The sequence below is a fragment of the Lagopus leucura genome, unplaced genomic scaffold (assembly GCF_019238085.1).
Source record: "Lagopus leucura isolate 7727_CA_CO unplaced genomic scaffold, USGS_WTPT01 Super-Scaffold_100157, whole genome shotgun sequence".
Taxonomy (NCBI): Eukaryota; Metazoa; Chordata; class Aves; order Galliformes; family Phasianidae; genus Lagopus; species Lagopus leucura.
Genome location: NW_024962334.1, coordinates 9,778,661 through 9,805,546, shown reverse-complemented (window position 1 = coordinate 9,805,546; position 26,886 = coordinate 9,778,661). Strand labels below are relative to the sequence as shown.

At 39.8% G+C, this 26,886-nt stretch overlaps 1 protein-coding gene across 2 annotated transcripts in view; it reads right to left on the bottom strand.

Annotated features, from left to right (window-relative positions):
• Positions 1–26,886, bottom strand: part of CPNE4 (copine 4) — a 214,328-nt gene that overhangs the window by 109,351 nt on the left and 78,091 nt on the right. The window lies entirely within an intron of this gene.

Sequence of the window (26,886 nt, the reverse complement as noted above, 5' to 3'; positions counted from 1 at the left end):
AAAGCAGTGCAGATAATACAACAGACGGTGACAAGTAAATTCACATGAAGCACAACTCAGTTATGATCAGCAGAATTACAACAAAGATGAATCGTTGTTCAGTTGGGAGAAAAGACAAAAGTCTTACAAATGTCATACGGATGTCTGTAAGTTTGAACCTGATCACTACAAGATTTTGTTCACTATGTTGGTTCTGTTTTCTCACTGCAACCATTTAAAAACAAATGAAAATTCTGTGGGCAAATAATCTAATATAATAAAGTTATCATACCTCAGCAAAATAGCCCCCTTTAGCCCAATCACAGTAATTGAAGCAGGACATTTATTTAGTGCAGATCAGACAACTCAAGCTAAGCTATCTCACTCTGGTTTGGGAATTACCTGCTGCACCCTGTCTGCTACTGAGGTATATCAGTAGATGGCCAAATCTTTCCTACTCAAGTCATAATTTGACCACTTAGGAGAATGTATTCATAACCTCAGAAGTAATTAATTTCACTTAATGAAGGTAATAACAAAAATCTCAAATATTTCTTCAGCTCTTTCCCATAGATAGACAATTTTTAACTCAACATATATACACAAAGGACCTCCTGGTAACAACGTTACTCTGCTTACATTTAGCAGAGAGAACATGAGAGATAGTGATATAGACTGGTTCAGCAACAGGAATCAGTATATAAGTTTAAGGACCAACATATTAGTTTAACGAAAGGAATAAATGAGTGCAAGTCAGTGTGTGAACAGCCTTGTTCTTCTCTATGATCCTGCTTCACAGAAGCACTGGAGTCATAATAGACTACTTCTCTCTTTGCATTCATCGGATGCAAGGACTTACACCTCGGAATTCACACATACTGTTTTAGATTATTATTTGGAATATATCACTACACATTTCTACAGATAGAAAGTTACCCATTATGGACTAACAAGCAATTAAAATCTGCCAGACTGAAGAAAAACAACTGGAGGTGAGCCAAAAGTCACTGCGATGAAGCGGGTGATGGAAAAACGAGGGGAAAGTGAGGCCACTACTATTGCATTAGCAGGCATATTGCATTGCAGAACATTAGCATATATTAATGAGTTACTGGGAAAGAACGAATACGTATGCCAATAGACTGCTTATGTATGCCTTAACTGTTTAAATGTTGAACCTGAACTTTGGGAGGGTCCGTTTGATTTGTCAGGTCGCCCAGTAAGTATTGTAAGGAATAAAGGAATGCTGCTTTCTAACATCACACTGCAGTTAGAGAGTTTTCTTCCTGGATTTTGGATGACAACAGTGAGTGTTCTCCCTTTATTGTACCAGAGATATTGTCGGGGCTTCCTCTAAGTGGTCATTACAAAGAATAGAGGCAGACTGGAACAGGATAATTTATTTTGTAATTATCTAGATTAATAATTAGGAAATTAAATATAGAATAATTATAGAATTCATTTCTCTAGCAGTAACAGTCACTCAGAAGGGCAGCAGAGTGATACAGTTCTATTAAACTAAATCAAAAAGTAAGCAAACCCCCCCAGTAATTACTCATTTTGGACAACCTGAATGACAAACGAGTAGAGAACTTGATCCATAACAAACAACTTTCCATAAAAAAAAACATCAATTTTTCCAGCTCACGAAGTTGCATTACAAGAATCTGATGGATTATCTGCTGCTTATCGCTGCCTCCAAGCCTTACAACTGCTGACGAAACAGCACCGAATCTACATTTTTATTTCTTCAAAAAAGTGCTCGCTGAGTACTTGCCAGTTCTCTTCGAAAGTAGTACTTGGATTTCCTATTTTTGATGTGTAAGATATTACTCTGTAAGATATTATGCTGTCAACGTCTGTGTCTCAAAGTTTGCTGGGAACACCGATGGACTTGTTCAAGTCCAGACAAGTCCCGAGCAAGGACCGCGAAAACCTTTGTCTTAAGGAGACAGATGGACAAGTCCAGGCAAGCCCTAGGCAAAGGTGGTGAAATCCTTTGTCCAGGAACGCAGATGGACAAGGCTAGGGGCGACCAGAGCAAGATGAACTGCAGCTGAATAGCTGTGAAGTGCTCCTTTGTGTGGACCTATCTCAGGATGATGGGCCATCTTAGAGGGTACTCAATTACTCTTGCTCAAGGCCCATCCTTGTCGTGTAGGCAGGAGAACAAGGATAAAAGAGGAACTGAAAACCATGAGGAGAGGTTTCTGACAACAGATTCCTCATGAAGAAGAACAGGGGTTTCTGACAAGAGATTCCTCATGACGAACGGAGGTTTTCTGACAACAGATTCCTCATGAAGAACAGAGGTTTCTGACAAGAGATTCCTCATGAAGAAGAACAGAGGGATTCCTGAAGATTGAGGTGATTCCTGCATACTGTCGAACTCTGAGCCTGCTGCCTGACCGCTGTTGCTGCTTCAAGAATTGGCTCCTCGACTTCCTCGTCTACCTGCCTGCTGCTCGAGGCCGGCCACGCTGCTGCTCCCCGTCTTCTGCTGCGTCTGCCCGGGACCTTCAAACACGGTGCAATGGGACCGCTGCTGGATCCTGCTGGTGACTATCCTCGCTTTACGCAACTCCTGCTTCTTTTCCATCTTTTCTATCGTACTTCTTCCCTTCCCCGTCTCCCTGATTAGGTTTTAGTAATAAACTGGATGCTACAACATATGAACCGTTGTTTCTTAATCTCACACCAGGTATACAGATATTAAAAGAACCTCATCTCCCTCCTATAAATTGGAGCGAGACATGATGTAGGCCTTTGCTACTTTTCATTACGATGCATTACTGGTAACACTGAAAGCAATGAAGCAATTTCCTTTTTTCCACTCTCTTTGCTCCTGTACGAAAAAAAAAAAAAAGAAAAAAAAAAAGCTAATAATTCTGTAAGATTAAAAGAACTGATCCTAAAATGGAGGAGGACTTGCGCGTGTCAGTCACTAGACAGGATGTGGCTGGTGTGCCATGGAACAAATTAAATTGCTCTGAGGAAGAGTGATGAGATCCTTTGTCTGATTCCTGATCAGGAACATCTGTTGTGCAAAAAATGACAGCCGCTTGCTTTGCTTTTCAGAGTTTATAATGCATTAGCCTTGCTAGTAGTTATCGGCAAGGACACAAAGAGTCAAGTAAATCAGAAGTAGGAAAAAAAAGTCAGCAGTTCCTAGTAGCAAAGGTTTTAGTGCTCATGAAAATGTCAGATTGACAGCTCTAACAGCTGAAATCCTTTAGTTAATCAAAAAGGTGCTACCAGCCATTGAACAGATGCAAACCAGTGCTACCATGTCTGTCTCCTCACGCAGATGAGTCAGTGTGCTCTGATTATACCAAAGATCATCACTTACAAACTCAAGTCTTAATGTCTTTGTTTAGATCACCTAGAAACGATAATTTCGATAACAGAGACACAAAGCATCATAGGAAAAATTTACATGAGAAAGGATATTAACTATCTTCCTTCAGGTACTTAGACTAAGCATCTTCTTTTGATCTCCTGAGATCATTCCTAAGGGGAAAGTGATTTGATTTCCTTATGGAAGAGCAGTCTTTCATGAAACAGTGTTTAAACAGATTTCATAAGCAAAACATTTAATGATCTATTTTAAACTATTCTGTATAACTGCTGTTATCTCCTAAACTCGTTCCTTGTAGGTGTATAAAATGCTAGTTTAATGGCAACCAAGGCATTTTAATTGTTTTGCCAGCATGGCTTCTCACTTCAGGCAGTGACTGAAGTCCCCCTGTAATTGTTTCTCCTCATCTCTAATATGCTGCTGCTGGAATGTGGGGAAAAGGGATTCCACTGTGAAATGCAGCAACATAAAAACTTACGTTCCATACTGGTTACATACATGACTGTACAACAGAATCAAGTGTCTGAAAACGGGGGCACAGGTCTGCAAACAGTGACAGTAAGAACTTCAGACTCACGCAGAAGTAAGACACTGCTTTTTCCAGCCAGTGACTGACTGACATCCTTCCCTTGGCAGACACCACTGAAATAAAGACATTTCACTGAATTTCCCTAGTTTTCCTGCACTATTGAGATGATACATCAAACCAGCACATCAGAACATCGGATTACAGGAGAAAAACCTACATCAAAAGAATCAATGCCAACAACTCCACAAGCAAAAAAAAAAACTCCTCATGCCTCTCTCAACAACCAGCAGCACACAGCAGCATTAAGCCTCAGTGGTCTGCCTTGTCAACAATATTTTATGGCCACCCACCCCTTCATCTTGCAATTCTAACAGGGTTCTGAGCATGGAAAGTCTAGCTCCATTCCTTTGCTTTGATTATTGTGCAGCAGGACTAAGTACCAATAACCAGCTGGTGTGATTCACAATGGAGAAGTCATGGTGTGCAGATCAACTTCACTGATTCACTAATGCTCCAGTGAGATTTGCTGCTGATCCTGAACATAAATCTAGTTGACAAGATATCCACCAACAGCTGACATCATCCTCATGCCAAAACATAGTAAAGAACAACAACTTCAGACACACTATTAAGTTTCCATTACTTCTGCTGGAGAGAGCCTTTTTCCAACAACAGCACGCTGTACTCAGGTAGCACTTAAATTTTTGGTCTTGATACAGAAAATGCCAAACTATTGGGCAACCCAACCCTGAGGGCAGGTGGATTCCTCAGCAGGACGTGGACAAGGGTCATGCCCACAGTTTTAGGATTTGCTGATGCCTGACATTTGAGCCATCTGCTATTTCTGGACTTTGCTAGAACAGGGAATTTGTCCAGTTTATTAAAGCAGGATGAATTTTCAGAAGAGGCAATGGGCAGCCACACACACCTCTGAGCTGTGTCATCAGCCAAAACTGACCTTAGAAAGAGCAGTGCTTCAGCTGCCACCATGATTTGAACATCTGCTTTGTAGTATAACTTTACCAGCATTTTCCCTTCAAGGTCAATTTACACAGAGAAAAAGACTTGCAACTTAACCTCCTGGGATGGACTCCTGCTGCTTTCCTTCTTCATCTCATTCGGTCCTTGTCACTCCACAGAAGGTGGCACCCCACTGACCAGCCAGCATTACTTGGCAGGCCCATCTGGACGCAGCCACCTCGTGAGCTTCCCCTTAGGGAACTATGAATGACAAACACATACCAAAGGAGGCCTCCAATGCACAAAGCTTGAACACAACAGCAGGAATTAAAATACAGAAAAGGACTTTCGGGACTGTGGAAGTTTGGTTAATTTACTGCAGGTTTTCCAGCCAGCAGCATCAAACCTAACCTCTTACTATTTTTCCTCACATTCATCTTATCTGTCTCACCGAGCCTTGCTTTGTGCCTTCTGAATCCTACCACGACACCTGGAGGAAGCTGGAAGCTAGATCTGAAAGTTCTTCTCTCAGAATCGCTCCCCAAGGACAGACAGCAGAAATGTTTGCCTGCTTTCCATCTATTCCACCACCTCTGCTGAAGAACAACAAAACCACTTTTGCCATCAGACAGCATCAAATTAAAGAAAGCTCCGAAGACAAATAAACAAATAATAAATTTCAGGCTTCTCCTGCTGTTTGCACCTTTTCTCTGTGAGGTCTGGAAAAGCACTGAGCTCGGTCAAACTGTGATAAGCTTGGTAACTTCAACGAAGAAAGAGTTCTTTACCCTAGCTATAATTTCTTGGACAGAAGTAATGCAGCGGATAAAGCACAGGCTGAGGATCTCCTCTCCATTTTTTGTCTTCAGTGAAAAGTAGAGGAAAAAAAAAGTAAACCCAATGGGATTTTTTATTTTTCTATCAATATTAGATTAAATGCACATTATTACATACACAAGGATGAACAAGGATTAAGCAGAAATTCACTCTGTCACTTGGTATCTAAGGCTTTAAAACTATCATAAACACAGCTTTTTCATGCCCTGGGGAGCCTGGGAAGCAGTGCTATCTAGGATCAGATGCTCTGTACCTCAAGGCCATGTATAAGCACTTAGCATAGATCAGCTGTGTGGAGAATTCAGTGTCCTAGACAGATAAGTGGTACCTATCTGTTCTCCACTCTATTTCTTGTAAATAGATAACTTGGACAAACCTCCAAATTTTCAGTGCCTGCTACTTGGTAACATTGAGAAGATCAGCCGAAAGTCAAATGGCTATGGAAATCTCCCTGTCTTCTCATCAAAAGGAGATTCCTTCTGGTGAATTTTTGTTCGCATCCATAAAACTCCATGGGAATGCTACAGTTAATAACAAGCTAGCAGTCTCAGAAGCTACCAAAAATCTACAGAAACATGATTAGAAAACTGGTTCTTGTCCTGCATTTCTTTAGGGAGTTTTGTTTTGGTTTTGTCTGTTTTTAAAAAAAATAGTCAAAAGCCATAAAGAGGCAAATTCCATTAAATAGAGCATGGGTAGAGCTATTTAACCCAGAGCACATTCTTTGTGGCTGTTACGGCTTTTGTGAGTTTTCAGGCCAAAAAATAACTTATTGCCCCCACACACTTAGTAGACCAACAAGGGAAAATCAAGAGGCTGTATTTTCAGTAGAAGTCATTATGAAATGCTGATTAAATCCAGAAAAATCATATTTGTCAGCTGAGATTACAGAATGTACAGAGGTGAAGGAGCAGAATTAATTTTAGGTCATCTGAACTTTAGCAAGAACAAAAATTTCCGTGATACAGTACCCTTACACAAAAATTTGTTATCAAGCAGAAAGCAATTTACACTTTGCTTGGTAACTCCTAAAGACATTATTAATATTTTTTATTATTATTAACAGCAACTTGCACGATCACATATTGCTGTTCTGCAAATGAAAAGTCATTGCAAAGGTCACCATAATTTATAGCCCTTGTTTTCAGTTTAATTGGTGTTCAAAAACAGTGAAAAGAAACCAACATACTTTAAACTCTTCTTAGGTGATGGAGCTCAAAGAAAAGCACAATTTCATCAGCACTGGCAAAAAAAAAAATCTAACTACAGACGGGTTGGAAAATAAGCATTTAACATGAACGGTCTGGAAATAATTTTTATATATATGATTTAAACATTAGACAATTCCAAGCCTCCAAGTAACGACCGGGAAGACCTGCTGTCAAGCACTGGAAAAACTAATATCCAGGCTTCAGGAGCTCCAATCTGAGTAACTGAGATGATGGCAAAGAAGCATTATTTATTAGTTAAGAAGTCCTTTGTTAAGGAAGCTGACTTCCCCATTCAGGACCTTTGACACCGAAAGGACCTTCAGGACCTTTGTCCTTTGCTCAATTCTTTAAGTTTCTCAGTTACTTTTTATTATTTTGAACCAGGAAATTGAAATAATTTACAATATATACTACATACAAATTCTTTGAGAAGGATCTGGATGGAGTTTATACACACAGCTTTGAAAAGAGAAATGTCTTTGTTCGTAACTGCTTGTGTAAACTTCACCTCATCCACTCAGAAACAAAATTATAATTGCAACAGCCTCTCCATTAGAAGGCATGAAATATTATGCTTGAGGATCTATACTCATCCTTGGCAAATTACAAACCCGTACAAATTTCAGAATCTCAGCTCAGCAAGTCAAAACTCTGGGGGTCCGAAAACCTGCAAAACAACGCAGAACATGCAGTGCTAACTACTAGCTAGTATTACTCAAGAGCTGAACAGGGAGGTAATTTCAGGAGGGATGGAAAAAGAATGATGCTCGGTCCTGAGCAGGACAGAAAGTGCCTGGCAGCCCTCATGCCAAGGGACTCCACAGTTGTCTGGAACAAAAGTGATCTCTGTTGAAAAGAGCCTCAAAGCTTTATCTTTAGGACAATTTGTAAGAGCTATCATTGACCTTCTTAGTAAGTTTGGGCCTTCTGGGTTGCAGGAAGAACAGAAAGTACAAAAGATTTCTCCATTCTTCAGAAAACCTGATGTAGGAGATAAAAAGCTAGTGTTCACCTAATGCATGCTTGAACATTCACACCTTCTCTGAAGATACTGCTTTAAATTTAGGGAATCAGAGGAAAATAAGTATTTTCAGGCCAATGTCACAAATCCCAAGCATGTGCCAGAGAGATGATTTTTAGTCACTGTACAGCCTGCAACGAAAATAAACTGATTAAAATTGTTGGAGAGCTTTCATGTAATCCCCCTGGGATCTCTGAGTGCTTTCTTGGTAACATTGCTGACAGGACTCCATCTGTGTTTGTCAGTGCTGGGAGACTTCTTCTGTCATGATAATCTGAGAGCTTCAGTGCAATCCAAATAGATTGCTATCCATTATCTTCTACCTAACAAAAATTTTTAAAAGCCCATAAAATATTAAAAAGTCCAAATACAAAATACATTAATGTTATCATTAAATTTAATACATATTCTATTAATTTTAAGAAAATGTTGAAGTGCTTGTAAAAATATTAAAAATTAAATGTCTCATAAGATGCAAGGACTAGAAGGCTAATTTGTCCTAGCAATAAAACACAAAGCATCTAATACATACACATAGTAACCAACCACCCAAAACACACATGGTTGACATGGAGATGAGTCATAATTGCTGCGTACCAAGTACAGGGATGATCAAGTGATGATCACCTTCCACTTCTCTGGTGAAAATGGGTTTCACTGGAACATGAATTTGCATTTCAAAAAAAACAACTTTCAAAGGCTTTGCTACTCACACAGTTCTGGTGAAACTTTCGCTCAGAAAGGTCTGAAAATTACTCAGCTGCTCCTCCTGGACATCAGATATTCAGATTTAAGTCTCTACTTTGTTTGATTCAAACCACAAACACTAACTTCATTCCCTTGCATCACAGGTACCATTTTAGCCACCAGGCTGTTAGCTATTCTACATTGTTTCCCTCTTTGCTCCGTTTTCACATATTGAAATTTTAATTTGCCTCCTGTGAATTAAGAGTTAGCATAAAACATGCAACAGCAAAGAACTCCTGCCCTGAAATTTTAACTGAAGACAAACTTAAATGTGGAAGCTTCTTTGAGCCTAATTACAGAGCCTTTTTACTATGTAAAAACTGTAAAATGTGAAGCTTTTTCCTTCTCTTGACCTTGAATTATAAAGGACGATCCTCCTTGCACCAGCTCCTGCACTGTGAATATTCCGGGCAGTTTTGTACAGCTGGTTAAATAACATTTCAGTGAACCTGAAAAGCACAATGTCTCTTTAGAGTATATCATTAACTCAGTGCAAATTAAGGTCTTTCCAATGAACAATGATTAAGGGGACTGACACTGAAAGGACCACAATAGCTTACTGACACAGTAATAAGTGTCTTTTCTTGAAGACTTTTCCCATTTTGTTACATTTAACATGGGAACACTTGTAATTCTCAAATTTTATGTGTACTATCCTCAGCACTGCTAGAGATCAGAAGGACAGCCCTGAAGGAAGAAAGTCACTTCAAGCACTCATAAAAAATTTGGGTGACTTCTTCACAAGACTTTGAACTTTCTGCAAAGCAGAACAAGGATTTCACCCTTCCATGAGCCAAGGCAGAAGCTGGAGTCTCCAGAGATGAGTTGCCACAGGTGCTCAGGGATCTCTGGTGTTATAATCCCTGGTAAGGGATCATGACTTAGCAGAGGGAATTGTGTAAGCTCTTTCAACCATCTGTCTGCTTCAGCTATGAATTGTCTTCATAATTAGCTACAAGATAGCAGTCAGAGGTGATCCAATGAAATACTCTCATGGGCACCGGGCATCCCAAAATCTAGGCTTATGTTCCAAACCGGTCACTTTGGAGAGTTGAGATTTATAAAAAATGGTAACTATTTCTCCTAATTTGAGACATTCTAAACACTGGAGCATAGTATCAGCCTCTTGAGATGGAATTGGTACTTCCCAAAGAGAGCTACTGCTCAGTGGTAAGATTTTTGATGCTTTCCCTATAGGAGCTTCTGTGTTGATAACATGCTGGGATCTCAGCATCAGTGGTGCGTGATTTTCCATACGTACCTGAAGACTCCCTTCTTTCCACCTCAAAAATCATATGCTCCCATTCCAGAAGAGTTTGGGGCAGACATCTATTCAATAGCAATCACCACTGTCCCTTTAATTTCACAGATTTCATATCAAATTAGAACAACTCAAAAGCTAACTTCCTGCATTAACACCTGTCTTAAATGTGCATGCATGACTTAAAATCAAAGTTTTGAAAAAAAACAAATACTTCAGCTGATCTACTTGAGTTTTCATCTACTGAAATCATTTTTTCCCTGCTTCAACATTGCTTGTTCGTACACACTATTGATATAGGCATGCATACATAAAGATACAGATGCAGATCTGTAGATATAGATACACATCTATATCAAAAGCAAATTTTTCTGTCACCTGGAAGAAGTCCACTCCCTGAAGAATAAGAGTACAGAAATACGCAGCAGGAGAAGTTGGGTCAGGAAGTACTGCTGTGCCAGGGAAACAGAGGCCTCTCTGAACCCCAGGCTACCAACCCCAGTTCTTCTCTTCTGCTGCCACAAGCTCTTGAACAAAGGATGTCCATGTTCTCCCCTAGGCTCCCTTTACACAAGGCCAGCAGCTACAGAAGACACTGTGGTGGCCATTCTTTCCAGTGTGACTGTGCTCATGGACTGAGATGGATCTTTGAGCTGGCAGCAATGAGTGCTGCACTTCTGCCTGCCCCAGCTTACCTCCTGCAGAGTCATTAAATGGGAACAGCGACTCTGCTCCTCCTGCTAGAGGGTTCAGACAGTAAATGCAATTACTATCATCAAAGCCCTTTATCTTGTTCTGGTAAGGCCTTCAAAACCCTAGCAATCGTGTAAAATTGACAGCTATAAGAACTCTGCTAACAAGCAGCTATTCTCAGGCAGTCACCACAACCTGACTGGCCACCAGCACTGCAGAAGGGCCTCACTCACATATATTGCTCGGGGCAAGAGGTTCCCAGATGCTGTGCTCCCTGTGCAGGTAACGGCCTCTCAGCAATCAGCACGAGTGGGCAAGCACCTCCATCAGGAAACAGGAGGAAGTGCTGAGAGCCACACAGACACCGGCACAAGAAAAAAGGAAAATCATTTTTTTCACTGAATACTCCTGAGTGCCACCTCAAAGCTGAACCCCAAAGAGCTGGGTGCTAAATCGTCCTTTACATTACACCCCACATATAACCCAGCTGTTCAAACACCGAGACAGTAGCCATTGGCTATTACCCAAACTTCATCTGAAGTCTGGAGATTCAATCCCATCTTCTCTTAATTTGCATGTCCCTAAAGACACAGATGTTTTGTAGAGAACAAGACTTGTTCTTCAAAGTGGCAACAAAAATATTCATGTCATATGATCCAGCTTCACTTTCTATTAGTCACAGAACGTTAACAACTACTGTGGTGCCTGACAGCAATCTGAAAGAGCACTACGTGGCCTTTTGAAAGCTCCTCGCAGGGAGCATCCTGATCAGAGCTTTTGCTAATCACACCTTTCATCATCCCAAAACTAAATTTCAGAATTAAATTTCAGTATTGACAACTTTAGATAATTACGGATATGTTTCTTCTTTACCTGCTGTCCTTGAGGAGGAGAGATTTAGAACTTGGTCGAGCACACTGTAAGGCCAGCACATTTACACAAAAGTGCAGATGCCTGCTGCTGTCGAACAGCAATGAAGCCTGCAAAGAGGCCTTTAGAAGAATGCATGACCACAATGGATTGATCAAGAGGAGAGGCCTATGGCATCACAGCATTTCTTACGAACTTGAAGTCAACTGAGAACAGAGAATAAAACGATGGGAAGAGCCTTTGCTCACAGGGTATCAGTGGGACTACATTATACTAAGTAGGAAATCTACAGTGCTTCAGTAATTTGTTCTTTAATTAACTGACTATAAATAGCAATTTGATAATTTATTTATACTGAGAAAGATCTCCTGCCTCAGACACTAAGGTAAGTTAAGCATAACTAATATGGATTCTCATATGGGTTAATGAATTATGTCAATTGATTTAGGCTTAGTCAAGCTGTTAGTTTAAGAAATTCATTTGCTAATGAAGTGTTCATAATTAAAGATTAATTAACTTTTAACTTTGTAATTCAACTGCTAACTCATTTTTATCATCGAGGCAGTACCAAGAGGAAGGCAATGCACTACCACACAAGATACACAGCACTTACCAGGCTTTCCTGAGTTTTTATACCAAATACAACAATTTATAAGGCCCACTTAAAGCAACTCCAGTCTGCTCACGTAGCTGGGGAATTTGGATCATGTATTAGAGTGGGTGCCAAGAAAATAAGATACTCTTTGTGACACACGTTTATGATAGGCACCTCTCATTTTCCCTCTTCTTTTACACATGCATCTTATTAAACTTATCATAGGGGTTGTCATTTGTTGAAATGATAGCAGCCCAAAGGCCTGATCCTTTATCCAGGAACATCAGTTGAATCCTTTCTGTGAACTGTCTTAGAAAATGCAACATCATTTGGTTTTCAGCCCAATTAGATCCACATGCACATATCCTAGCATGAAACAAAACAGAACTAACTGATTTGGAATTGGGTGCAAGTTTAGCTGAGCTAAACAGTTTTGCAGATAGCATCCTATGAGACTCCTAACTCAAACAATACACCTGATGTTCCCACATACACATCAGTTCTTGCAGTGACAAGGGTGGGTGGACTTATAAAACTGGTTACTCAATGCATAGTTGTGAAGCAGGCACAAATGAGTGGAGCAAACCAAATCCAGCCCTTGTACAGTGGCAGCAAAAGGTATGCTGAATGATACTTTTAAACTAGTGAGCACAAGATCTGATCATCAATGGCAAGCAGTGAGAGCAGTAGCATAAAGGAAAAGCAGTCCTAGGATTCACTCATATTTCCAACTATCACAATTCTACAATACTGGAAATTCACGCTTAGTGGTGTAAGCTATACATGCCCCACAATGATTCAATATTATGCTACTGACTGTAATACTTCACAGCTGGAATTTAACGGAGTTGAGTGCCTGAATTCAACAAGTCCATCAAAAGTTTTAGCACTTTAATGCTTAAGGCCATAAGGATAGAAAAAGTAGGAATTTCCCCTTGCACACTGCAGAGTTTCAAACTTGGAAATTTTCTTCATCTGTGATATATATTATTCAGCAGGCAATTTGCCACAATATCAGATGCCTTACTGAATACAAGGCAGCACCCAGAATTATGTCATGCCTGAGCAAAATAATTCTGAGTGTCTTCAGAGTTCATTTACTGCAAAGGAAAGAAAAACAGTCCAGCACTTTACTTGCATTTACTGGAGAACCCCAATTATATCAATTAATTAAATGCATCATTGTATTCTGGTGGCAATTTTCATTATTTTGTATTCAAAGGAGAATATTCTGATGTTATTTAGTGAGATTTTTATAGTGTCTCCACAAAATTTTTTTTTTTTTCCAAATTTCATTTTATTTCCAAGTGATTATAATTAACCAATTTCCCATCTCTGCAGGCACTCCGTTTATTTCCCAGCTAATCTCACTGTCCTTCAGATCCCATCAGTCAGAGCTATTATTACTTCCAGCTTTATGGCGTAGACTTCAGATGTGCAATAGAGGCAAATCAGACCAGTGACGAGCTAATTAAAACTTTACTTACTAACTTAGCCTGAAAAGGTGGTAAGAATTCCATGACTCAAAGAAAATTCACTTCAAGGCTTTCCTTTCTTATTCAGGCAGGGAGCTTAAGGAAATACAAGTCTAATAGCATGGAGAGATGAACCTAAGACAACGTAGATTCAATCACAGTGAAATAACACTGCTCTATTTATTTCTTCCTCTCCTTAACATTACCACATACAACAAAGGAACAGGAGTTTGGGATTTACGCATGAAAATATAGAAGGTACGTAAAAGATCACAGATGCTTATCTCCTGATGCAGAATCTGTATGTTCGGTGGTGGTTCAGCACGGGCACTCTGATGTTTTAACTCTCTGCTAGACTGACAACAACAGGCAGAGCATCCAGTCCTGTACACGGCACTTCTGAGACTGTCCACAGCCCCCATACCTCCCCTTCCCCTGGCTGCAACATCACCTGCCCTGAGGCAGCAGGGTGATTGAACTGATTTAATTAGTTATTAAGTAATTCATAAGCCACTTTGCTTTTACAAGCAGGATGGAAAAAAATGATGTTGCAAACACTGCTGAAAAGCTGTGAGCTGCCTCTGGGATAGAACAATTCACTGAGAGACATTTTGGCTAAAATGCCCTACGTTTTGTCCACATTAAAAAGAAAGAAGACAATTGAATGCAACCAAGTATTTTGTTGTCCTAAAAGGCTGCCTAGAATCATACAGAAGTACCACATTTGGAAGTAGAGATCTCCTTGTTTTCACCTCTCAGTGAAACTGAGCCCGTAGCAAGGCAAAGAAAGCTCTAAATGGATTAAAGCTCCCTCATGGTGTAATCCGAGGTCTTAGCATGGCACCAGTAATTTTGAACACTAATATGCATTTCTGTGCCCTGCTAAACAACTGAAATGGAAAACAATGGAAATGAGTCATACTGCTATTATGTATCTGATGTATCTGCTACATAAAATGCGTTCAAGGTTTTTGCACGGAACAGATGTTTTCTAAACTGACCTTTCAGCATAGTAATATATTAATATATTTTAGTCATGCTGGCTTTCAATTAATATATTCAGAAAGTTTATCCAATGCTCCCATCCAAAAAAGCCCCAAAACATCTCAATATTTATCTTCCACACAGCTCCTCTAAAATTCCTGTTGACAAGTCTTCTTTTCAGTACTTTTTCTGCACATCATGGCATTTTATGTTAACACATTGAAATGAAAACGAGATTTGTAAATAATGCTGGATGAAAAGTTAATCTCTAGACGTGGATTACTAATGCAAATTGTTACTGTAATGAAGTTTTAAGGCAGAAGAGGCTTGTGTGAGAAGTCCAATCCATAATCTGTTCCTTTTCAGACTGTTGCATGCTTGGAGCTCCAGTTGCCAGCCCTGAACACACTAAAACATATTGCATGCACTTAATGACCTATTCCAACACGGCACATCAGCTGAAGGATAGCAAGCTGACTATCCTAGTACAGTGAGATACAAAAACAATCCATATGCTGCTAGACTGAAGTAACGGCATTTAATGGTCTACCAGAATGACATAATGTGAAAGAGGACACCTGACCAGCTAGCATGGCTGGAAAGAATAAAGGCTAGGGAGAAGTGACAGCAAAAAGATGAAGTTCCCATGGTAGAATCAGGAGTGCAACGCTGTTTATCCTGCTCTCCTATTACCGTTACTGCAGAATAAAAAGACAGTGGTAAGAAAGAAAAATGATCAAAGACATACAATTCTCTTCAGCTTTGAGTAGAGAGAACAAGGTGAAGACGATACCAACCATGACAAAGCATATGTCAATACAGAGACACAATACACATGCAACTGGCCTTCAGATCATTTGCATCTCCAGAAGACTAACTTATTTTACATTAACAACTATTCTCTTCTAATAAATTCCTGATGTTCTTCTTCATAGGACAACCTTTTCATTTCATCAGAAGAAAACAGCTCAAGGAGAACGCCATTTTTTATGTGATCGTGCTTGAAAACAGGAAGAAAATAGTACAATCAATTAATTATTCACTGAGATTAAGTCTCACACTGTCTTCTCTTTTCTTTGTCTACTTTACTTTTTTTTTTCTTTGCTTTTATTTTATTGGTTTCACATTTCTGTCAGATAGCTGATTTTGTTTCCAAAATCACTTCCTGCATTTTTCTAAAGTCTCTCCAGACTAAATATATTCATCAGCAGACTTTTAATTCAGGGATTTTTGTTCCAGGTTCTATTCACTGAGGTAGGTGCTGTCTGATTTTCAGAGCTCCCAGTGCTCCAGCTGATTCCAGTGGGGATTGCAAGTGTTCAGCAGTTCTGAAGGTCACATCCAAATCAGTGACTTGCAGAACAGTCACAACCCAGACTGGAGGTTACCTGCAAGAGAATTCAGCTCCTCTAAGTTGAGGAAAGCAAAGAGGAAATAAAAGCGTGGAATTTATTCTGGGAGTTGCAAATATTTGTGTTGGGATAGTTCTGTGAGGTGAAGGGAGGCAGGCAAGACAGTGAAATGAAAGACTTAACTGCAATAAGCTTTTCCAACCTTCTCAGCATTACCAGTTCTCTTGATTTTGCCACAAATACAAGAGTTTTGGCACCTCTCATGAAAATTACCAATGATAAAATACATACAAGCACACAAAATGTCTCAGGTTGGGAAGGACCTCTGGAGATTATCTAATCCAAGCCTCCTGCTTGAACATGTTAGCCAGGATAGCAACCAGGTGGGTTTTGAGTATCTCCATAGAAAGAGACTCTACAACCTCTCTGGGCAGTCTGTTCCAGTGCTCTGTCACCCTCATAGCAAGGAAGTTTTTCTTCATATTCAAATGGAACTCCATTTTTCCTAACTAAAGCCATTTTCTTCATATTTTTAAGAAAAAAAAATCTGAATATTCATGGAGAAATATCTAATAAATTGAAAACAGGATGATAACAAACAGTAAAAGGAAGGAAACGTTTATTTTTCTTAATCTTTTGTATTGATCTCAGGAGTCGAGACAGTTGATGCGATATTCTGAAATATAAGAAGTTGGCCTTGTCAACTTTTCTAATCCCTTCTGTAATGACATAATAAATTTGGGTCACACGTGTGGATTAAATCCCGGATCTTATTCTTTTAGATTGTGATATCCAGGGTTTAAATTCAGCATAAACTGCCAAAGCATAGCATCTCACTTGTTCATGTGACCAACAATATACAGGGCTAACAGGAAACCATTACTGAAAAATAAAACACAGAGCTGCTAAGTCCTTCTAATAAATGTTTATGGACTAGGGACTCTCCATTATAATTCAAATGGATTTAATGCTCACTACCAACAAATTTGCTGGACACATTCAATTATTTGATCTATACAAGTTTGATGATTAATGAACCTAATGGAATGCAAATCACTTGTATCAATTTCAAAATCAGGTTTTTGAGTACAGAAGGGCAATCTTCCATTAAACCAGTTCAGCACTAGGAAAAGCTGTTTCACGCCATCAGTGGTGTAAATATATTGCAATCTAAGTGCTGATGCGTTACATGAAGGTGAGGCTACACAGGCTCCTGGCAAATCATTCTTAAGAGACAGGTGTACCAAAACACAAAGGACAGCTCTCAGAACATTCCAGCTATGATCCACTTAGGGATAATGAACTATGATGCCTATGAAACCAACTCAAACTGATTTGATGAATCAAGTACATAAGACCCACAGCTTTGCAGAATGAGTATAGGTGTGTATATATGCTGTTTATGAGGAAAAGAACCTACACATCTTGAATCAAAAACCGTAACACAAGATAAACAACTAGCCTAAGCAATTTGCCTCTTCATCATCTCCCCACTGAACCACTTCAGTCCATATTTTGTCTTCTCATAACACTCATCAAGCAAGAATTAGCTTCTTTTAGATATGGTAGGGATATTCCAATAATCACATTTAGCAGCAGACTGTTTCACCACAGGTAGAAATATAACAGCGTGGGAAGATTTCAGAAGGAAATCTGTGCAGCTGCACTCATGCCAGCTGATGTGGAAGTGTGTATCAGTGATAATACAGACTAAAGCTGTTTAATGTCACTTCCCTGCCAGAAAATTCATGCCTTATGTATAAATGTTCAGAGCCCACGCAAATCCACAAAGCAGAAAGATGTTTTTCAGTCACTGCTAAACTTTTAGTGTTTCCACAAATGCTACCAGAACAGATCTGTTGTTGCTCTTTTTTCCCCCAAATCTCTTATTGTTTATGTGCTGCTCAATTTATTGTAGGGAAAATTGTTTATTGTTGTACACGTTCCAAGCTTTCAAGATTTCGCAGCACTCATCAGAAATTAAGTTTTCACAGAACAGCAGGTAGTACTGCTAGTTTAACCCTGAGTCAATAAAGCGTGCACATGCCTCCTTTCATGTAAGTGCAGGAACCATCTCTAGTTTTAATAGATGACCAGAACACAAAATGGTAATAAAGCACTGAAGTGCTCTGTGAATTGGAACACTTCATAATTCCTCATTTACGGACCAATGTAATTCTTAAAAGTCATCTCTGCTAAGAATCACAGTATTGCTGTCTAAATTGCATGCAGGTCCTGCTTTAATTAGTCTTCGCTAGGTGAGCTTTTAAAAACCTCTCTGAAGTGACAAAGACCTATAATTATCTCAGTAGTTTAAATCAAGCTTATTTTTGCTTTCAGCAGTTATAATTGGGCCTTCCATTAGCAATGCTACACATAATGACACAAACATTTTCTTAAATGTTCTGTGTTATCCTGCCTGACAGAAACGCTTTGCTATTGCTTTTTTGTTGTTGTCTTTTTTTAAGGCACATCATCTGGGACAACACTGCTACAGTGACACAGAGCACACAAACGCTGGCTGTGGCACTCCAACCACTACTGCCCACGAGACAGAGACACTCAAGGAGACCTGAGCATTCCATAGAGGTAGCAAGACTGTCTTTTTGTTGCATCTCTTCAAAGGACTGCTATAAACTTTGTTATATGATTAAAAAAAAAAAAAAAAAGAAAAAAAGGAACAGTTTTGCACTGCAACAGAAAGCTATGGTTCTTGACAGCTATAGAGAGGAAACAGGATTTTGTTATATTTACCTTTTAAAAAAAATTCCACCTGTATTCTACCATAGTAACACACTGTAGAAATAGCATGATGCAGAGTATCTTTAATCAGCTGTCTTAATCATAAAACCTTACAGGGCAGAGATTTCATTCCTTTGTCATCTGCAGGGAACACTTGTAATTTAAAAGCAATTTCGTACTTGTAATTTGGCAGGGAATCACTATAAGGCAAAGACGAAAAAAAACAACCAACCCACCCAACTAATTACAAATTCTACAGAATATTATCTTCTTGGGTTTCTTTTTCTTTTTTTTTTTTTTTTTTTTTAACCCTTGCAATATAAACTCATTGCTTTGTACACCCAAACTCTTAATATACCACTGATTTTATCACAGCATGAATGTAAACAGCTAGTCTCAGAAAAAGAACTGGAAGGCTGGGTTGGGTTATTTTTTAGAAGGTAACATGTAAAACGCTTCAAACAAAAGCACACTTTGCAGAGTTTTCTCAGTTGAAAAAGAAAGCAAGCCAGTATTTCTAGAAACAATCAGAAAGGTTTTGAAGTGTTTGTTTTTTTTTTTTCTCCCCCCTCACACTTCTCAATCGTCCCAGGTTAAAAAAAGGAAACCCAAAATTGCACTGATGCCATTTGGATGATGATTTATACAAAGTAGGGAAAATGGCACAGGGACTGCCAACTCTAGATTTGCAAATTTAGGATGAAATCGTGTACAGATGTACTCCCTACACTAAACAACAAGAAAAATGAGAAACCAGTGTAGTCATGGAATCATTAAGGTTAGAAAAGACCTCAGAGATCATCACGTCCAACCCCCAACCCACCCCACCATGCCCACTGCCCACGTCCCTCAGTGCCACATCCACACGGTCCTTCAACACCTCCAGGCACAGTGACTGCACCACCTCCCTGGGCAGCCTGTGCCACTGCATCACTGCTCCTTCTTACAGGAAACGCTTCCTAACATCCAATCCGAACCTCCCCTGGTGCAACTTAAGGCCATTACCTCTCATCACTAGCTGGTTACTCAGAAGGCACTGATCTCTACCTCATTATAATCTCTACATATTTGATACTCTAAGAGATTGTTCTACTTTTTTAGTTATCTATGGAGACAGTGATACCATAAACATATCATAGAAGAAAGCTGCCAGAAGATTAGAGAGGGCAAAATAACTAGGACATACTGCTAGCTTGAGGTGGTGGCAGACTATTTACTGTCTACCACAGTAACAACCTGAACATTCATTTAGTTCTGAAAATCCACTGCTCATCTCACGAGCCAGTCTAAAGCCTTTGTGAAATATTCTGAAGGGTAAAACGTTCCCACATGACACGTTTCTTCACAAGTGGGAATCGTTTCAAGGTGGTACAAAGTGCCATAGAAAGCCTGTCAGGTGGCATATGGAAAATTTAAACAGTGTGTGCAGGAGCGTGCATATGGTTAGGAGGCTCTCAGCAGCACAAGAAGTAGCTAATAAGCAAGCAAGATGATAGGTCTGACCTGGTGACTCTGCATCAGTCACTTACAGGACAAGATTTGTTGTCTTGTGACAACATGCACATCCTGTGACAAAGACCAGCAGGATTGTACGGCAAACATTTGTTTGCAGCAGATGTGCACTGCAACGCAGCACGTACCCAACCTACCTGCATTCTCCTACAGAAGCAGCCTTACTATCCTAAAGGAAGGTGCTTCTCAATATACACTGGGTTTGACAGCATTTCACAAAACTCCTGATGAGCAGGAGGCTGAATGCTCTCCTACTGAGCACCAAACAACCTACCCACACCTTCTGGCAAGTACATCTGTTATTGCCAACCATATCATCAACACCTCTATTTACAACTTAACACATTTTCAGTGCACATCATTTCCAAACTGTGCACACACACTACTATCTCTACCTCCTTCCCTAAAATTCCACCATATGCACCTCATGGAGAAGTTTCATGTGAAACAGTGAACCAGACTTTTGGACAGCCTGCGATGGAAGCCACCAACATCTGTGCTCCTTTATCTGTGCTCCATGCTGAATAGCTGTCATCTAAATCTTATCAAGAAATCCATCTTCTACCTTAAGAGCTTCTGACAAACAAATGTCAAAAAGCCATACAGAAGGAAGCATCAGCCAATATTTGCCCTGTTTCCAGTACCTGTCTTTTTTTGTGGTAGGATCTGTGAGTAGCATAAGGCTGTGACAGCTCTCCCTAGCTTTCAAGAAAAGCAGGCAGAGTCCGAGCACATCCCATCAAATGCTGACTGCTCCACAGGTCACAGGCAGCCCAGAGATAGGAGGATGCATACTTACATAGGGAGGAAGGTTATCCACTCACTCCTCAAAGCTTCAGACCCTAATGCTGAACATGCTTCTACCAAAAGTCATACTTGTGATACTGAACAACAGCGGAGAGCAGTCAGGCATGACAGAAGAGCAGTTGGAAATCCAAATCTAAATATGTTTCCATGTCCATATGTCTTTAGATTTTCACACATACAGAATCTGCTCCAAAATCTGCCTTCCTGAACAACTGCTAACAGAAGTGGCATTAGCCATCTAATAAAACACTTGCTAATTATATACGCTGTTTACCAACATTGCATCTAAACATTTATATCTTTTTTTTTTTCTTCTTTTTTTCTTTTAATGCTTGAAGCATCCTACTTCCTGGATACCATGGACTTCAGTTACCACCCACATTATGAAGGAATTTCATGAGGAGAAGGATGGCATTTTAAGTTGTCAGAACAAAACAACATTGCTACTAAGGAACATGTTCAAGAGCAAATGATGACTGTCTTAAATAACAGGTGGTAAATTCTAAACCTCCTTAGTGTTCATTGGATACACAGCCCACCTGCATTAAAATCAGGACAATTTTGTTTATTTTCTGTTTTGTTAGCTTTGCAAACACAAGGACTTGTCTGTTCAGCCTTGTGTTCATTTAAGATTCCCTTTTTCTAAGAGTAATAAGAGTTCTGAGAGTAACACTTTGACTCACAGTGCTAAGGAGAGAATAGACCCATCATGAACATATTAAGTACATAATTTGCTGTGTGTACTTTATAATTCTAAAACATCACTCCTTGCCCTCGTTAACCTTCAAGAAAGATGACAAAGGTATCTTTGAATAAGTCATTTGCTACACTGGTACAAGTCATCAGTTAGGCAAAGGTACGGACCTAAATCTGGGTGTGAACACCATAAGTATCCCTGGCATTCAGTGCCAGAATTAAACGGTGTGTTCAGCTTTGGCAGCTCAGGAATCGTGTGCTGTAGCTACTGCAAGCTTCTGACTCCTTTGCTACAGCAGCACCCTTTACGGCATGGAAAATTTTGCCTGAACTTGAGACTTATGAAAATACATTAGTTTTAATAACTGATTTATTATTTGACAAAGAGAACTCTTCACTTGCAGCAGATAATTACTTTCTCTTTCTCCTGACTCCAAATGCAACTATTATAAGAGCTTGTTCCATTCGGCTACTGATAAACAAGGAGAAGACTTCTTTTAATGTAATACTACACAGGCAAGAAAATGCCCATTACTTGAAGGAAAAACATTCCCCCACTTGGGTAAAAGCAAATCACCTCCCATAAAGCTTTAAAACAGCAGATCTCAGAATACAGAAAAGTTTTGAGAAAAATGACAACAGCCTCAGTGTAACCCAGGTTTACCTGGTTATTGAGCTATGGAGCTACAGAAAGCAACTGGTATTTTCTAGCCTGTATTTATGACAAATGACAACTGAAAGAGTTTTGGTTTTGTGTTGTTTTTCTGTTGTTTTTGTTTTTAAACACATCATCCTATATATATATATATATATTCACACCTATTTATACCCATATTATACATAGATGCTTCTTAGTCATATTTGTAAAGGACTGAACACACCAAATAGAGGAGGAGGTTTACAGAATCTCAGAAGCAGATCATGCTGATAGTTTTTTTCCTTCTTTAATATTTTTATACAAATCTACATTCTTCCTTACAAACTTCACTGCAGTGCCCTTACACAGCGCAGGTTATCAGCCCTTCACACCTTCAATTCATCTATTTGGATTTTAGGCATGAGAGATGCCCCCTAGCAGAGCACCAAGACCAAGTCCTAGACTTTATTGTTCATGTATGTTCATGTTACTATTTGCTTGAAAGACTTCCAAGAACGTTCAGAATCATACACAGAAGCATACATCAGTCTAGATAACTAAGATGAAATAAAAAGCATCGAGGAGCCAAAGCCAAACTTCCTGTGGGAGCTTCAAGGCTTTCACCCATCATTTTCCATGCAATTGCTCCTCTCCTCCAAATCAGTCACATCTGAATGTAAAGGACAACAAGGTAACAAAATCTTCATAAGATTCTCTGGCTTCAAGAAATCAAAGTAAGGGTGACAGTGAGATGAGGAAAGAGGCATTTTGCAATGCTTTTCCAATCTAGCAAAGCTACTGCCTCACTCCCACAGTGTTTCCACCAGCTGTCAGAAATATCTCATGTATCTGACAGATACAAGAGATATTAAATATCAGTGTTTTACCAAACTTCTACACACTGATTACTGATTTTTCCATAACATTTACAGGGGCTTAACATATAAGACAAATTAATGGTATTTATACCCTGGATAAGCCAGCATCACAGTTGTTACTGCACATTTCAAAATAATTTTGTGCCCAAGGCAAAATATTTCTTAGTTTTGGAAAACGAACAATTGAGATAAACTAAAATGTGAAATATAATAAAAAGCTTTGTAAGTAAGACTACTTTTATTTCTAAAAGCTAAAGGGAGAAGTGTTACTACTTCTCCTTCTTTTCCCCCTCCCGCTGCAGAAGGAAATTGATTTAAACTCATCTACTACTCTCTAGGAAGAACTCATTCAGCCACAGACTTCCCAGGGAGCTTCCATTTGCTGTACAAAAGCTCAAAATGTCACCACATTTACAAATGAACACAGCCTCTTACTCAAAGCACAGTCATCATGAGGAGAGTGGCCTCACGCTTCTTGTTAGGACGAACACTTTATTGGCAGGATAACATCCATGTTACCATTAGCAAGAAGAATGCTTGCCAGGTAAAGTTATTCCTGGCCTGGGCTCAAACATCACACGTTCACAGGTACAGCCTTTCATTTCTGCCTATGTGAGCTATTTTACAGAGGACTCCACACAAACCACTTGTATGCTGTGTCCATAAGGTCATTCAAATCACAGAATCGTAGGAGTTGGAAGGGACCTCCAAAGATCATAGTGTCCAACCCCCCTGCCAAAGCAGGTTCCCTACAGCAGGTCACACAGGTAGGCATCCAGGCAGGTCTTGAACATCTCCATTCAAGATTAAGTGTACTCTGTCTCAGCACTGTTGAAGATGTTTCCCACAGCCTGAGCATTTTCCTGAAACCACAAAACAGTTTATTCCCAGACTTCTGGAGTAACTGTGCTGTGGGACAAGGTCACTCAAGAAATCAGGACACCAAATAAGTGCCAAGATTCTAAATCCTCTCCCAGCTTTGAAAAATCTCAGCTTTGGTGTATGTACATAGGTGTTACCCACCTACACAGCTGACAGTCCTTCATGAGCTAACAGCATCCCATACATTCACTCACCACACACCTGACCCCTATGCAAGTACTGCTTCCAGCTTGCAGCAGGAGCTTATTATCTTTAACTTATAAACTTATGACTGCAAGCAATGGAGAGCCTCAGCTACTGGTAGCCATCTTTCTCTCTGCTCGCATCTCTTACCCTTGCCATCACCGCCTTTCCCATGCACACAACTTTCTTCTTGCCACTGAAGAACCATGGTATGTTGTGTAACTGCAGCCACTGGGTGCTGCTGATAGCCATTTCCAGCTTGGTCTGCTTCTATAGTTGGTTATTTATTTTGTTACAGGGACAGCAATGTTTGTGTGCTTGCCTTGAGAAACATATTTGATGAGCTAAGTCAGACCTCTCCAGAAAGGAAATCCAACTTTCTGGAAATTCCAGTTCTTCTCTCTGAATTTCTCCCTTGACCATTTGGTAACAGCTCTTTGCCCTGAGCTTGTGCTGCTATAGCAATCAGGCGTCACACCTGAGAAACCTGGATGCATCACTAAGTCCCACCAAATCAAGTTCCACTAACAGAACTTTAACTTCACTTAGGAAGGCAGGAGCATGAGCACAGGTCTGGCAGCCAAAGGCAATGCTAGCTGTACCCCTTTAGGAGCTGTGTGGTGGTGCAGCTATGTTAGCAAAACACTAATAACACAAAATCTGGCTGGCGATCATACTGACACTGCATTTCTGGAAATGGTTTCGCTGGGGTGAAGAGCAAACATATGTTGTAACAGTGATACTTGCAGTGCTACATAGGTGGCTCAATCCATCATCATATGGCATCCACTGCAGGCAAACTAGCTGTGAAAATGAACAATTGACAGCTAACTAGAGACATGAATAGACAAAAAAACCTCCATCTGATCCAAGGTAAGAAAATATGCAATTCATAAACTGCATAAACTTACAGTGTGTGAATTCATTGGGGGGGTTGAGGGGTGTGAGGGAGGGAAATGGGGATAAACGATTATTTAGAAAGGGCTTTTCACCATTTGCTGTTGCATACTCCCAGTGAATCAAAAATTAAATAAAAATAAAAATGACCTGCCTTAGTTGTGTGTACTCAGATGTTGGTTTTCGGTAGTTTTTTTTGGTCCAACTATGCATACATAGCTTTGAGTAACCTAGTCTAGTTGGAGGTGTCCCTGCCTATAGCTGGGGAGTTGGAACTAGATGATCTTAAAGGTCCCTTCCAACCCAAATCATTCGATGAGTCTATGATATTCAACGAGTATAAAGGGCACAAGCAGTTACCAGTCTAACAGTGACTTCTCCACAAACCTCTGCACAAATATTTGTTAGAAGCATTGATTGATGATTGAGCAGAGGGCTGTTAGGGTAGCATGTTTAGGTTGCAGTTGGACTTGATCTTTAAGGTCTTTTCCAACATGAGTAATTCTGTGATTCTATGATTGATATGCACATGTGATATGCACATGCATCTTTATGGAGAATCCACAGTTGGGTTACCTGTATCTCTGAAATCTAGGAAGTCATGTGCACTTGGTGTTCGGCTTAAAGTTAATACTACTGTACAGAGAATTGAAGACAGTGCAAAAGGTAACATAAGGTTCATAGTACTGCCAAACTGAAGGTCTCACATGGCAGTACTACTTAGCCCTCCTTCAGGAGAAGGAGAGTAAACAAAAAATTAAAAATTCAATAGAAGTGTAACCGTCTCTTCTGTTGAGGTCATTTCTCAGATGGCTCGAATGCACACACAAATGCAGCCCTCTTTTCACATCTCCTCCATGAAGTTCCTTTGTACTTGCACAATGCCACCTTTAAAAACAAGAGTCCCAGTTCCAACAGAAGGAGGTTGCTAGGGCAGAAACCACCTAAGAGACACTGCGGTGTCCTGAGCGACTTGCTGAAAGCCTGCACACCAGTGAGCTTCAGTCAAAGAGAAATGCAGAATGGTGACACTTTCTAGAAGAAGAGAACATTTCTATTGGCTGCTTTTTTACTTTTAACAAGGGCAGTACTTCTTTTTAAGCATGCTCACTGATACTTCCTAACTAATAAGCAAAAAGATACCATACCACAGGAGCGTGCAAACAAACAGCTTCGTTTTCCTCACATAACAAATGCCTCACAATGACACTCTTTTGACCCACAGGAAAATTGACAGAAAAAGAGCAGGAACTCCTTTTAATAGGTCTGCTGAGCTGAGCCCTCAACAGATACAACAAGGAGAAAAACAGATCCAAACTACATTAATTCTAATCTACTTTTATGTCCTTTCTTTACAACGCAAGAACTACTTTTCTTCTTACTTCTCTCTCATGCAACACAAAGGACAAAATAACAGCTCTGTGAGGATCATTTCCTACCAGAGTATAAGCTGCACGTAGCTCAGGCATTGACAGAGTTAATTCCAACAGGTAAATGTCCTATTTACAGGAACTCCAGTGTCACAGCAGGGACACTCAGAACACCTCAGTTAGCTGACCCTGTTCTTGCATTCTTCATTCAGCCCTCAGAATTTCTGTATTAGGTTTATCATAGCATCTTACTCTCACAAAGCTGTAGTCGAATATTTACAACAAGAGAACCCCAGAGCCACTAGAAAACCAGTAACCATACCACAATATACAACCTGATTAATAAAAAATAAAATAAAAATTAAAAAATAAAATGCAAGGATGTTAAGCCAAGTTCTCATATACACGAT